General features: G+C 42.4%; 1 long non-coding RNA gene across 1 annotated transcript; it reads left to right on the top strand.

Annotated features, from left to right (window-relative positions):
* The first annotated feature begins 119 nt into the window (after positions 1-119).
* On the top strand, positions 120-9,050 carry LOC310849564. Its single transcript, XR_014566982.1, has 3 exons — positions 120-218; positions 8,052-8,164; positions 8,994-9,050. It is a non-coding gene; the product is annotated as an uncharacterized lncRNA (long non-coding RNA).
* The last annotated feature ends 2,545 nt before the right edge of the window (positions 9,051-11,595 follow it).

Raw genomic sequence — 11,595 nt, 5'->3', positions numbered from 1 at the left:
GGAGCCGGGACGCGGCTGTCTCCTCCCTCCGAAGGGCGGGGAGCGGCAGCAGGCCAGGCGAGGCGTAGCAACAGCAGCAGCAGCAGGTGGAGGTCGTGGGGCGGCCGCGCCAGGGAAACCTCTTGGCTGGCTTGGCTTCGCTCCTTGAGAAAGACAAACCGGGTAGGGAGCCCTCACCACTACCCAAAGGGTGTATTCCCCACCATGTGGCAGATAAGGTACTACAGTACACGGTGCATATTGAATTTTAGGGGGGGAAAGGGGAGTGATGCCCCCCTCCTTGCAGGGCCGGATTTAAGTTTGATGAGGCCCTAAGCTACTGATCAGAAGGTCAGTAGCCCTAAGCTACTTGCTGATCAGAAGGTCGGCAGTTTGAATCCCCTCGACTGGGTGAGCTCCTGTTGCTCGGTCCCAGCTCCTGACAACCTAGCAGTTCGAAAGCACATCAAAGTGCAAATAGATAAATAGGTACCGCTCCGGCGGGAAGGTAAACGGTGTTTACATGCACTGCTCTGGTTTGCCAGAAGCGTTTTAGTCGTGCTGGCCACATGACCCAGAAGCTGTACACCGGCTCCCTCGGCCAGTAAAGTGAGATGAGTGCCGCAAACCCAGAGTCATCCACGACTGGACCTAATGGTCAGGGGTCCCTTTACCTTTACCTTAAGCTACTGAAGGTAACAGGGCCCTTTGTATGTCCAGCTGTCCTTTGTCAATAACAAATTGTCGCTGTTTTTTGTGTTGAATATTTTAGGGAGCAGGCAGGGCCCATTACTTACACCATAAGAGCCTACACAACACAAAACACTGTTGCTGTATGTAGGTTTTATTTTATTTGTCTTTTCTTAAATTTTGGAAATGTAAATCCATTTTTTTCCTTTAAATTTTTTTGGGGCCCCCAAGAGAGTGGGGCCCTAAGCTGTAGCTTGTTTAGCTTACACAGAAATCAGGCACTGCCTCATTGTATGAAGCCTCCCACAAAAGAATTCACTAATCTATCCTTTTTACCCATTTAGTACATTTATATCCTGCCTTTCCTCCAAGGTGCCAGGGCTGCGTTAGCCATTAAGCCAGTGGTTCCCAACCTTTTTGTGGCCATGCCCCACCTAAGCATCTCTAAAATCCTGATGCCCGCCCCGCCGTGACATATACTGTAAATTTTATTATTCTAAAAGTGAATTATTCACATGGAGGAAGCCTAAAAGGCCATTAACTTAATAACTCAATTCTTGAATTGCCTCCCTTAAAAATCAAATTGCTCCCCTATGGTGCGTATGCCCCACGTTGGGAACCACAGCATTAAGCAAAATAATGAAGCACGTGTTTAGGGCATCAAGGGAAGGGGAAAATTTCTGCTGTAAAATTTCCACAGACCATAAGGTACAGCTGAACAGGTTCCACATAAAAAGGCTCCCACAATATGTGCGTCATAGGTTCAGTGCAGCAAAAAATGCAAAAACAAGATTCAGTTGTGCTGAACTTTATAAAGTGATTGCAGAAGACAATATTTTACAGTTTATTATTGTTTATATTTGAATTTAGATCTACATGGGGGCACCAAAATCTTTTAAGTGCTATGGGCCTCTAAAGGTCTTAAACCAGCCCTGTGAGTTGCTCATAGAATCAAAGAATTTTAGAATTGGAAGGGACACTGAGTATCATCTAGTTCAATGCAGGAGTCCCATGCGGGGACAGAACCTGCTCAAGGCATGGCGCTGTGGTTCTGCCCCCTCCATTTTATATTCACAACAGCAGTCTTGTGTCTGCGGCAGGTCCAGTGGGTGCTTCAAGACTGTCCCTGTTTCTGGGTGGAATTCAATCAGATACCAGCAAATTCAGGACACACAAATTGGGTTTGGAGGAGGTCTTGCACAACAAACCTGCACCACCAAAATTGGACTTTTTTTGCAATGAAAGCAATGGGAAATTGCACTGGGAAATGTGGATTAGCGCTTGTTTTGATGCAACATCATCTGTTGACCCCGCAACCAAATCAGCATGAATGGTCATTAAACAGCCAACTTCATCTAATCTCTCTGCACAGAAGGATGAATGCGCAGTAAGCAAGTTATCTGAAAGCACTCAGTGACTGGCACAAGGACAAGCAGAGAAAAATATGAGATAAAATAAAGGCGGGAAGTACCATTTCATTTTCTTACTGAACTGTTATTTTAACTTCATAATAAAGTCCTGGGGGAGTTTTCTTTTTCAAAGGATACCCAGAGAGCTTCATGGCTGAGTGGGGATTTTATGCTGAGAATTACTCTTCTCTCTCATCTAACACTCCAGCCTTGGGATTGGAACCTGTGACCCTCTAGATATTTTAGAATATAAGTTTCATCATCCCTGACCAGGCAGACTTGGACTGATGAGAGTTGGAGTCCCACAGCAAAGTTTCCCTTGGGCAGTAAAATGTCTTGGGTCAAACCTTGACTTCTGAGAAACTAGTAATGAGGTGCAAGGACCAATAACTGTCTGTGCTGTCAGTATAAGGCAGCTCCTACATTACTAGGCTCATTTAGATTATATAGAGATAATAAGGTTATCACCTTTTGTTCCTGGGTCTTTAAAAGTTGCATGACAGAAATTCAGCAAGGGAACAAAAAAAAAAGAGAGTTGAGACTCTGGTACACAGGGAGGTGGTTTACTATGCCCAACACATCTTGAGAAAGTACCAGTGTACTTTCTGTATCCCATTTTCAGCTGGATATTGATTCTTCTTCTGTCTACCATTTTGTTTCACAATGTGCCCCTGAAGACTTTTGTCAACATGCATTTGGCCTAATAAACCACTTCCCTGCATACATTCCTGTTGTTTTAACTCTTTTTCTAAATTGATGTTCTTCCACCATTTATTCTTCTGTCTGCTGTCCTGAATATGCTGTTGTCGTCTTGAGCAACTGACCATTTTAATTTCTGTGTAAGGTGGCTGTTAAAGGCCTGTAAAACACAACCATTGGACCCCTCACCAGCTGCAGTACATGTCCATCATATTTGTTAAATGAAACATGGATTGTGGTTGCAGGAGTGGCATCCCTGAGACTTTGTGAATATAGCTTACGCCATTGTTTGTGATGAGGATGTAAGACTCCCCCCCTTGCTTAACCACATTCCATTACTTGTCCAAGCAGGCCGTGCAGTTTTGTGATATATGTATATATAGAGAGTGAGTTGTTAGATGTTGTACACACCCTCATTGCCTGTCCGGGTTTGATCTCTATTTGATGCACGGTGGGGTCCAATGCCAATCACATAGGCATTGTTAGGACATGCTTTTTTTTGCTCTCACCTTGTAAGGACGGAAAAATTTCCTTCCTCTAAAATTCTGTATTTTAAACTGCATTCAGCCTGGTAGCATCAGAGATGTCTCCTTCTTCTTTACTTGTTAGGCTATGTGCACATTAGCGGTTTGAAACACAGCAAGGTCATTTCCCTCCACTCAAGTTTCGAGTGGCATTTGCATGTTGCTGTACACACCAGAGAGGGGTTGGGAATGTTTTCGCCTGGTGCATTTTACCTATTTGCTTTCCCCACACCTGAACCCACCCCCAAAGCAACTTCTGTTCATGCAGCTGTGATCTGCACATGTGCAGTGGCTACCTCAAATGTACACACCTCAGCCAAACTGCAGTGAACGTGGCTGACATTTTCAAATCAGATGGAAGCTGGTTTGAGGAGGGACATATCAAACAGCAGTGTGTCTCAAGAAACTATGCATTGTGGCTAACCCAGAGGTGGATATAGGGCTGGGAGACTGGTGCACCTGCACTGAGCTGAGGCAGCACCATCTCAAAGCCCAGGAAGTGCAGAACTTTGGGAAAGAGGTGTAAGGGCTCTGACAGGGTCCTAGAGGTCTTCTGCCTCCTTTCCAAAGCCTAGTTAGTGCTTTTCCAGCTTTGGGAATGGGGTGGGAGGGCTCTAGCACACTACCAGAACCCTTCTATCTCCTTCCCTGCCATTGGGAAGGCAACACAAGGGCTGGGGGGGGGGTTGCCTCTCTCAGAGCCTCATAGTACCCAACTCTGCCACATGGCTTCAGACCCCTTCAGTGGGAGCACACTAGAACCAGAGTAAATAGCAGTGCATACACAACCTTAGTTAATTCCTCAGCTTAGGTCTGTGTATATTCTGCAGTTCCATGCAGTCATAAGAAATGCGGAATGCAGCATTGGGTACAAAACTCAAGAGGCTCAGCAGGCGGGCTTTATGAAGAATTCCTGGTGAAAATGCTATAATTAGAGACTCAGAAGGATTTCTAACTTCCAGGGTCCAATTGGACCAGATAGTGCAGCTATCTGAATGAAAAAAGCTACATTGCATTATTTTTTATGGTGCTTTACACTTTATCGTTGAACACCAACCACCCTGATATTTTATTATATGGTGGTACAGAAATACTTTATAAACAAATGATGTAAATTAAGGCTAGACTAGAAGGCGTTTGTGGTCCCTTCCCATTCTGTGATTCTGTATGAGAAATATGCATAATTTGTTTTGGTTTTTGAATGAAACTTTCTTGGTGCAGAATTTCAGGTAGATTTTGTTACTCTTGTCTTTTTGCTGCAGTGTACCACTGTAACAGAGTTAGAGTGTGTTGTTCTCTAATTACAATGACATCCTTCAGACTGAGGCAGCTCTCTATTTTTGAACAGAGTTCTTAAATTATCATTGTTCAGCCGGTTTAATTTGAGTTGGCTACATTTCCCCATCCCTTTGGTACATGGAAGAAATGCCCAGCAGGTTGTAAAATGAGACCGATAGACTAATGCTAGTTTATTTTCAGTGCAGCTTTCGATTATCTGAAACCATTTCACAGTTTGTGAAGAGTGGGCAAGGAGGTGGGAAACAGAACCTCTCGGTGCCTCTGAGCGTGTAGACAAAGGGCTGTTTTACAAAGAACAAGGATAAATCCAGAATATCTGGGATTACGGAGAAGAGCTTCCAAATTATGCATGCAGTTGTGGGCTGGTGTGCCCAATGGCACTGTTAGGGCAGAAAGTTGGAAGACCAACAGTGGGTGGAGCAGAGCCAATGACAAGCAGATCCTCCCCCCTATTGGTTGTAAGTAAGATGGCAGGCTGGCTGAATCCAGACTGAGGTTGGTGGGGCAGTGCCCCACTTGCCTCCAGTGGGCCGGCCTCTACTGTATGCAAATGAAACTTCCAGGTATGGTTTAACTCTAGTATCTCTCTTAAAAATGATGCGCCGTGGTCAAAGGACTGGACTACTAGTAAAGCAAGCATAATTGATGTAAGTGCACATACTAGCAAGTGGGTCAGCTCTCTTCCAGCTGGGCTAATACGAGCCTTAGAAAAATCTATTTATTTAAAGATGTATCCCACTAAAAAAGGTTCACAAAATGGCTTACAGATATATTTTTTTAAAAAGAGGCTACCCTCAGGGTTTCAATGTTAGATGGCAAAGGAAAATGGATTGGGAGGAAGGAGGAAATAAGCAAACTCAGGCACAAGTTTTTACTTAGGAATGAAATGTACGTTAGTAAGACACGAGACAGAAGAGAACCGCTGAGCAAGCAGGATAACACCCAGAAAAGAAAATGCTGACTGTTACACACAAGCAGCAGTGAGGGGAGCTGCAGCAGATTTTTCACAAGCTCTGTGTAAAAAACAAGACATTCATAGACAAGGAGAAAACCTTAATGCAAGGTGGTCTTGATTTGATATTGTGAATGCGAGAACACAAATGTTCTGTTTGTTGGTGTTTGCAACAGAAAACAATAAAAAATATTTTTAAATGAAAGTGAGGCTGATACATCAACATAATTCTGTTTGTAAAGTGGGCATCCTGGCTTACCATATTAGGTACCAAACCAGAGGAAAGGACAGGGATAGATGCAGGAACCCCTGTTATATGCAACAAATCTCTATTTAAAAAGACCTGCCCCCCCACCAGGATGGACTCACATGCTGCCAGAGAAGGTTTGCAGATGGCTGATGTACGGTTACATGTTCTCTCGCTTCCTTGACTAGGAGTTTAGTAAGAAGGGGGCTGTGCATGGAGAATTGCATGTCCTTGCGCGGACTTCTGAACCCAGTTTCTCCCTCGTGCAAAAGTTTCTTTAAAGTAGAAAGGGCAACACCACCTTGAATGGTGAAGGACTTGAGAGTTGAATCAGAAGCCTCACTGAATGCACAGCAACTGAAGATGCATCTCATTAGTTACAACATGGTGCTGATAATGCAAAGGTTGAAAGTTCAATCTCTATATGGGGCAGCTGCATATTCCTGCCTTGCAGGGGGCTGGACTAGATGATCCTCAGGGTCCCTTCCAACTCTAAAATTCTATGTTTCTATCATTCATCTTAATGGGCATTCATTGCTTTTGCAATATGATGTGCCAATAAACAGCATCTACACTGGGGTGCAAGCCAAGAACCCATATACTGTATGTGACTACAGAGATGATGGGACATGAATAGGACATATTTTTTTAAAACCCACAAAGCAAATTATGGTTTGCTGGACCTCCAAGTAGAATTCAAAACTGTTATCTTACAAAATGAGTCTTAGTTCTTCAAACATCCCCCTTTGTTGTTTCTTTCCCCTCTCCTGTCCTGTCAGCCGTAAACTTAAAACCCTAAGAAAATTTTCCCACCTTTGCATTGTAAGTCCACCCTCTCCTGTTTCAAAATCCTAACTAAGGTATAATTGGAGAAAGAAGTATTTCTGAAGAGAAACACCAGTTAGTCACTTCTGTTTATTGGCAGGATTTATATACTGGATTTAAAGCACTCTGGGTTGGATCCAGAGGAGCTTTTCTATATGTCAATGTCTTTGAATCACAGAGGGACTTAGGTTTTTAAATTTAAAAAAAAATTTAAAAAAAATTAAGTGTTGTATGACAAAAGGGAAACTAAAGCTGTGTACACACACATTTCCCTCAATGAATTCTGGGCATTGTAGTTTACACCTCACAGAATTGCAATCTCCCTGCAAACAATGATCAGAATTTTTAGAGGCAAAGAACGCACTTTAAATATATAGTGTGTGTACAGCCTAAATCCAAAATATATTATTGCATTTCTGAAAAGCATGTGCAAAGGGAAGCATGAGAGCTGCCAGAGCTTGCCTACTCCAACATTGCATGAAGTGTTCTACTATTGCTTACACAAGCATTTGTAGAATACTATCGCTGGCTATTTTCCTTATACTCCATTCTTTGGATCGCTCAATCTGCCCTGCAAATTATGCACGGCTCCCATCCAGCCCAAGGGCCAAGTCTTGGCACATTTTCTTATCTGAACTCCTTGCCAAACCACATCCATTGGCCTCAAAGTCTGATTTCTACTTGCAACAAGCAAGGCTACATAATTCTTTCTCAGCTCAGCATTCTCACACCTTGGTGATGGAAGGAAACAAAGGAGAAAGGAAAACCACAAAGATACCCATTGCATAGGGCGAACTGCCCATGTCTTAGAATAGTGCAATAATATTAAATGAAATCAGCTCAGACAGATTCAAAATTGAGCAAGAGTTTCAAGGAGCTTCTGAATTCCTGACAGCAAGGGATAGTTCTGTGCTATAAATTAAAAAGCACATCTCAAGTGTAAGAAGCACACAGGTGATAAAGGAGCAGTTATTTTTAAAAAATTCCAAGTATACCTATATGGAAATTTCTAGGATAACACCACACAGTGGCAGATACTCTCGTACAAGGCACTGTGTGCCAACCCTGGGACCTTCAAATTTGCACTACGTTGTGTTTGTTCATGTGACTAATTCCAATGAATTATTCTGAAGGCTTGATCAGTACCCTTGTTCCTTGACATACAAATGACTTACAAGAATACTCCTGTGAGTCAGCTACTCTTAAGCTAGGAAACGATCTCATATCCATGGTTTACCCGAGCCCTGCAAACTGATCTAGAAAACATTGAATGTTCACCAGAAAAGCAGCCTTATTTTATTTGCAGGGCACTGGGAAGAGGGGTGGGTACAGACCCAGAAAGGCATTCACCTCTAACTGGGATTGGCTTTTACAGCAGCACAAGCCAAAAACCCAGGGTTTAGCTGCAACCATTCTACTCCCTATAGTTCTCTAACGGTAGATAGCCTGTGCCCAAATGGAATCATGATCCTGAGCTTGCTCCAAACAGTAATTGTACTCATTCAGATGTCAATATATACACACAGGGAAAGAGACGCAGGTGATAAAATGGGCCAGGGACTTTGGATATAATATACAAATGGATGATTGGAGTAAACTATGGAATGAAAATATGTACTGCATGTACAGCGTTAAAAGAAAACATTATGAAAATTATGTATAGATGGTACATTACACCGGTGAAACTTGCAAAAATGTATAAAACATGTAAGAAATGTTGGAAATGTAAAGAAAAGGATGGTACTTTCTATCATATGTGGTGGGAATGTAAAAAAGTGAAGAGCTTCTGGGAACTGATCTATAATGTATTGAAGAAAATGTTGAAATATACATTTGTTAAGAAACCAGAGGCTTTTCTTTTAGGAATTACAGGAAACGAAATAAATAGAAAGGACTGTAAACTATTTCAATATGCAGTAACAGCGGCGAGAATATTGCTGGCCCAGAATTGGAAACAGGAACAAGTACCAACACTAGAGGAGTGGAGAATGAAGCTGATGGATTATGCAGAACTGGATAAACTGACAGGAAAGGTCAGATATCTACGAGATCAAAAGTTTATCGAGGACTGGGGAAAGCTGGTGGATTATTGGGAAGGTATAAGTGACAGAGAAATAACGTTAGTGGCATTTAAAGAAGCTCTGTAAAAGTCGAAGAAATATTGCAAAAAAGAAAAACAGGATTAAAAGGTATATTAAAAGGCAATAGCGAATTAAAGAAATGTGTATTTAAAAATTAAATTCGGATGATTATCGGAGAGGTTGAAGGAAGTCCAAAATGAAAAATTTGTTAAAGTTGAAATGTGATGTGTTATGTATTTTATGTGGAAATTAATAAAAATTTATTATAAAAAAAGGAAAGAGACGCAGGATAGAACCCTACAGCAAAATGGATCGAACTTGAAGTTATAAGGTACATGTTCTAACAGGTTGTATAGAAGATAAAGTGTTGCAAAAACTTCTTTCTTCTTTGGCGATCACTTGTAGCCGATTAAGATTCACTACAGGATGAATGGTGTATTACAGTACAGTGGAACCTCGGAAACTGAGCACTTGTAAACTCAAAATGTTTTGGCTCCCAAACGATCAAAAACTGAAAGTGATTGTTCCGGTTTTCAAATGATTTTTGTTAGCCGAATGTCCAGCACGGTTTCCGGTTGGCTGCAGGATGCTCCTGTGGCCAATCGGAAGCTGTGCATTGGAAGTTGAACGTTTTGGAAGTCGAACTTCTGGAACGGATTGTGTTCAACTTCCAAGGTACAACTGTACTTACAAATGTGTGCAACAAAGCACCAACTTTTTATTGCTGTGAAATGGAGCCTCAAGAGGGCAAGCTTCCCTTACAGTTGATTTTAATCTTGAAGGTCATTTTGAGATGCTCCCCCTCTCCAGTTCTTTCTTTCTTTCTTTCTTTTCTTTTCTTTTCTTTCTTTATGTGCACTTACCTGGGAGTTAAGTCCATTTGAACTCAATGGGGATTGCTTCCTAACAAACGTGGTCTGCATTGATGGCATTGTTAGCCATTGTTGGATAAAATGTCCATGCCTACTGTCTATTTTAATTATGGACATTTATACTGTAATGTTTGTGTAAATGGTTTTTATCCCTGTAAACACTTAAAAGTCCATTTTAGGTTTCAGTGCTATATAATTTCTTCTCAATCTCCTAACTACATACTGTGCTGCTGAAATGAGCAGCCCTTTTGTATTTGATCATTCCTCACCACGCCCAACACACATGCTCCATCCTTCGCTGGGCTATTTTTTTGGCAGGGTCCCCTATTAATCTGCAAGCCTTGGGGCCTCCTTCTCAAGCCTACTGATATCTCCCCTCTTAGGCATGGATGGTGTCACACTATTTCAGCAATTTTCTAAACATTGAAAATTGAGGTGGTGGGTCAGAAAAACCATCTGGGCACATGGTAGCAACTAAAGTAATGTCTGTAGAGGTCAGTCACATGCAGGACTGCACTTTTATGTCAATGGTGACCATTTTGATCACTGGTGGGGAAACTCAGGCCTGGAAGGCAAATAAATCCTGTCTCTCTCCCCCCCTTGGAAATCCTTCGAGTCACAGTCCTTCAGGAACAGCACATAATAGGGTCACCAAACATCACTCCTTCCTCATCCTCCGTTATCAGGGTTGGGTTTTTAAAACGACTAACTGACAGCACTAGTTTCAGGTATCAAAATATCTCATCTGTACCAATGAACTTTCCTGTAAGCTCCTCCCCTTTCTTGTTCAATACGTACTCTCACCTCCAACACTCAACCCCAGCCTTGCCAAATAAGGTACAGTAAGCCCCCAAGTTATGTGAGGGTTATGTTGCAGGGATCACACCTAAAGCCAAAATTGCATATGGTCAAAACATGCTGGCAGTCCCACCCGCCACTGAAACCAAGGTTCCCCCCAAACACCCTTTTTTTTTTTGGGCAAGCGTATAAAGCTGAATGTACGCAAGTTACAGGCTTATTGTATTATACTTGCTCTCAGGTCCAGCTGTCCAACATCCGCAACTTGTCTGAAACTCAATCAGAGGTCCTTCTTTCTTGGGGAGACTCGTTTTCTTCTCCTTGTTGTGCTCATTCATTCCTGTTTTCTCACCTCAAAATCTCAGATGTCCCTAACCTCACTACTTTCAACCATTGCCCCAAAGTTTCCGCCTTTCTTGATTTTCAGCTAAAAACTTTCCCCAAAACCCACTAACCAGACCTAGCTAATTTTACAAGAATTGGGTTGCAACTCAGCTTGCATTGTAGAGATATACCTGCAAGCGAAGGGGCAGAGAAACCTCCCAGCTTCGTAGCAGTGATTCAGAATTGTCAGCATTTTAACTCTATATGCCAGGCATGGCGAAACATGGCCCTCCAGCTGTTTTGGGACTACAACTGGACCAGTGGTCAGGGATGATGGGAATTGTAGTCCCCTGGAGGGCCATGTTTGGCCATGCCTGCCACATATGCCAACACCTTACTCCTCTAGCAACCAGTTATTATCTGCATCCATTTTTCTCTTGCCATACCACTTTTTGCCCTTCAGCCAAACCTCCTTCCATCCCATTTAATTCTACTCCCTTTCCCTGACCACATTCTGTTTTTTCTCATGTGTTCCTAGGAATGCTTCTAACAATTACTTGTACTGGTTTTAACTCTGCTAAGATCAGACTATATTTAGTGTGCTGTTTTATTGCTTAATATTTTTTAGTAAATGTGCTCCTTCCCTTTTGAGACAATAAGCTTCATTCCCTTCTAATTTCTGCTGCCTGTTAATTCTATAGGTGATGAACACTGGAGTGTGTTGTTCTCTTATCAAGATCCCTTGAACTGAGTGTCAGGATTGCATGTGGGTCCTGAAGCATACAGTGGTACCTCGGATTACATACGCTTCCGCTAACCCAGAAATAGTGCTTCAAGTTAAGAGGTTTGCTTCAGGATAAGAAGAGAAATCGTGCTCTGGCGGTGTGGTGGCAGCA

Source organism: Podarcis gaigeae (assembly GCF_964106915.1).
Source record: "Podarcis gaigeae genome assembly, chromosome: 7".
In the NCBI taxonomy this organism is placed as follows: Eukaryota; Metazoa; Chordata; class Lepidosauria; order Squamata; family Lacertidae; genus Podarcis; species Podarcis gaigeae.
This window is presented reverse-complemented; position numbering and strand designations above follow the sequence as displayed.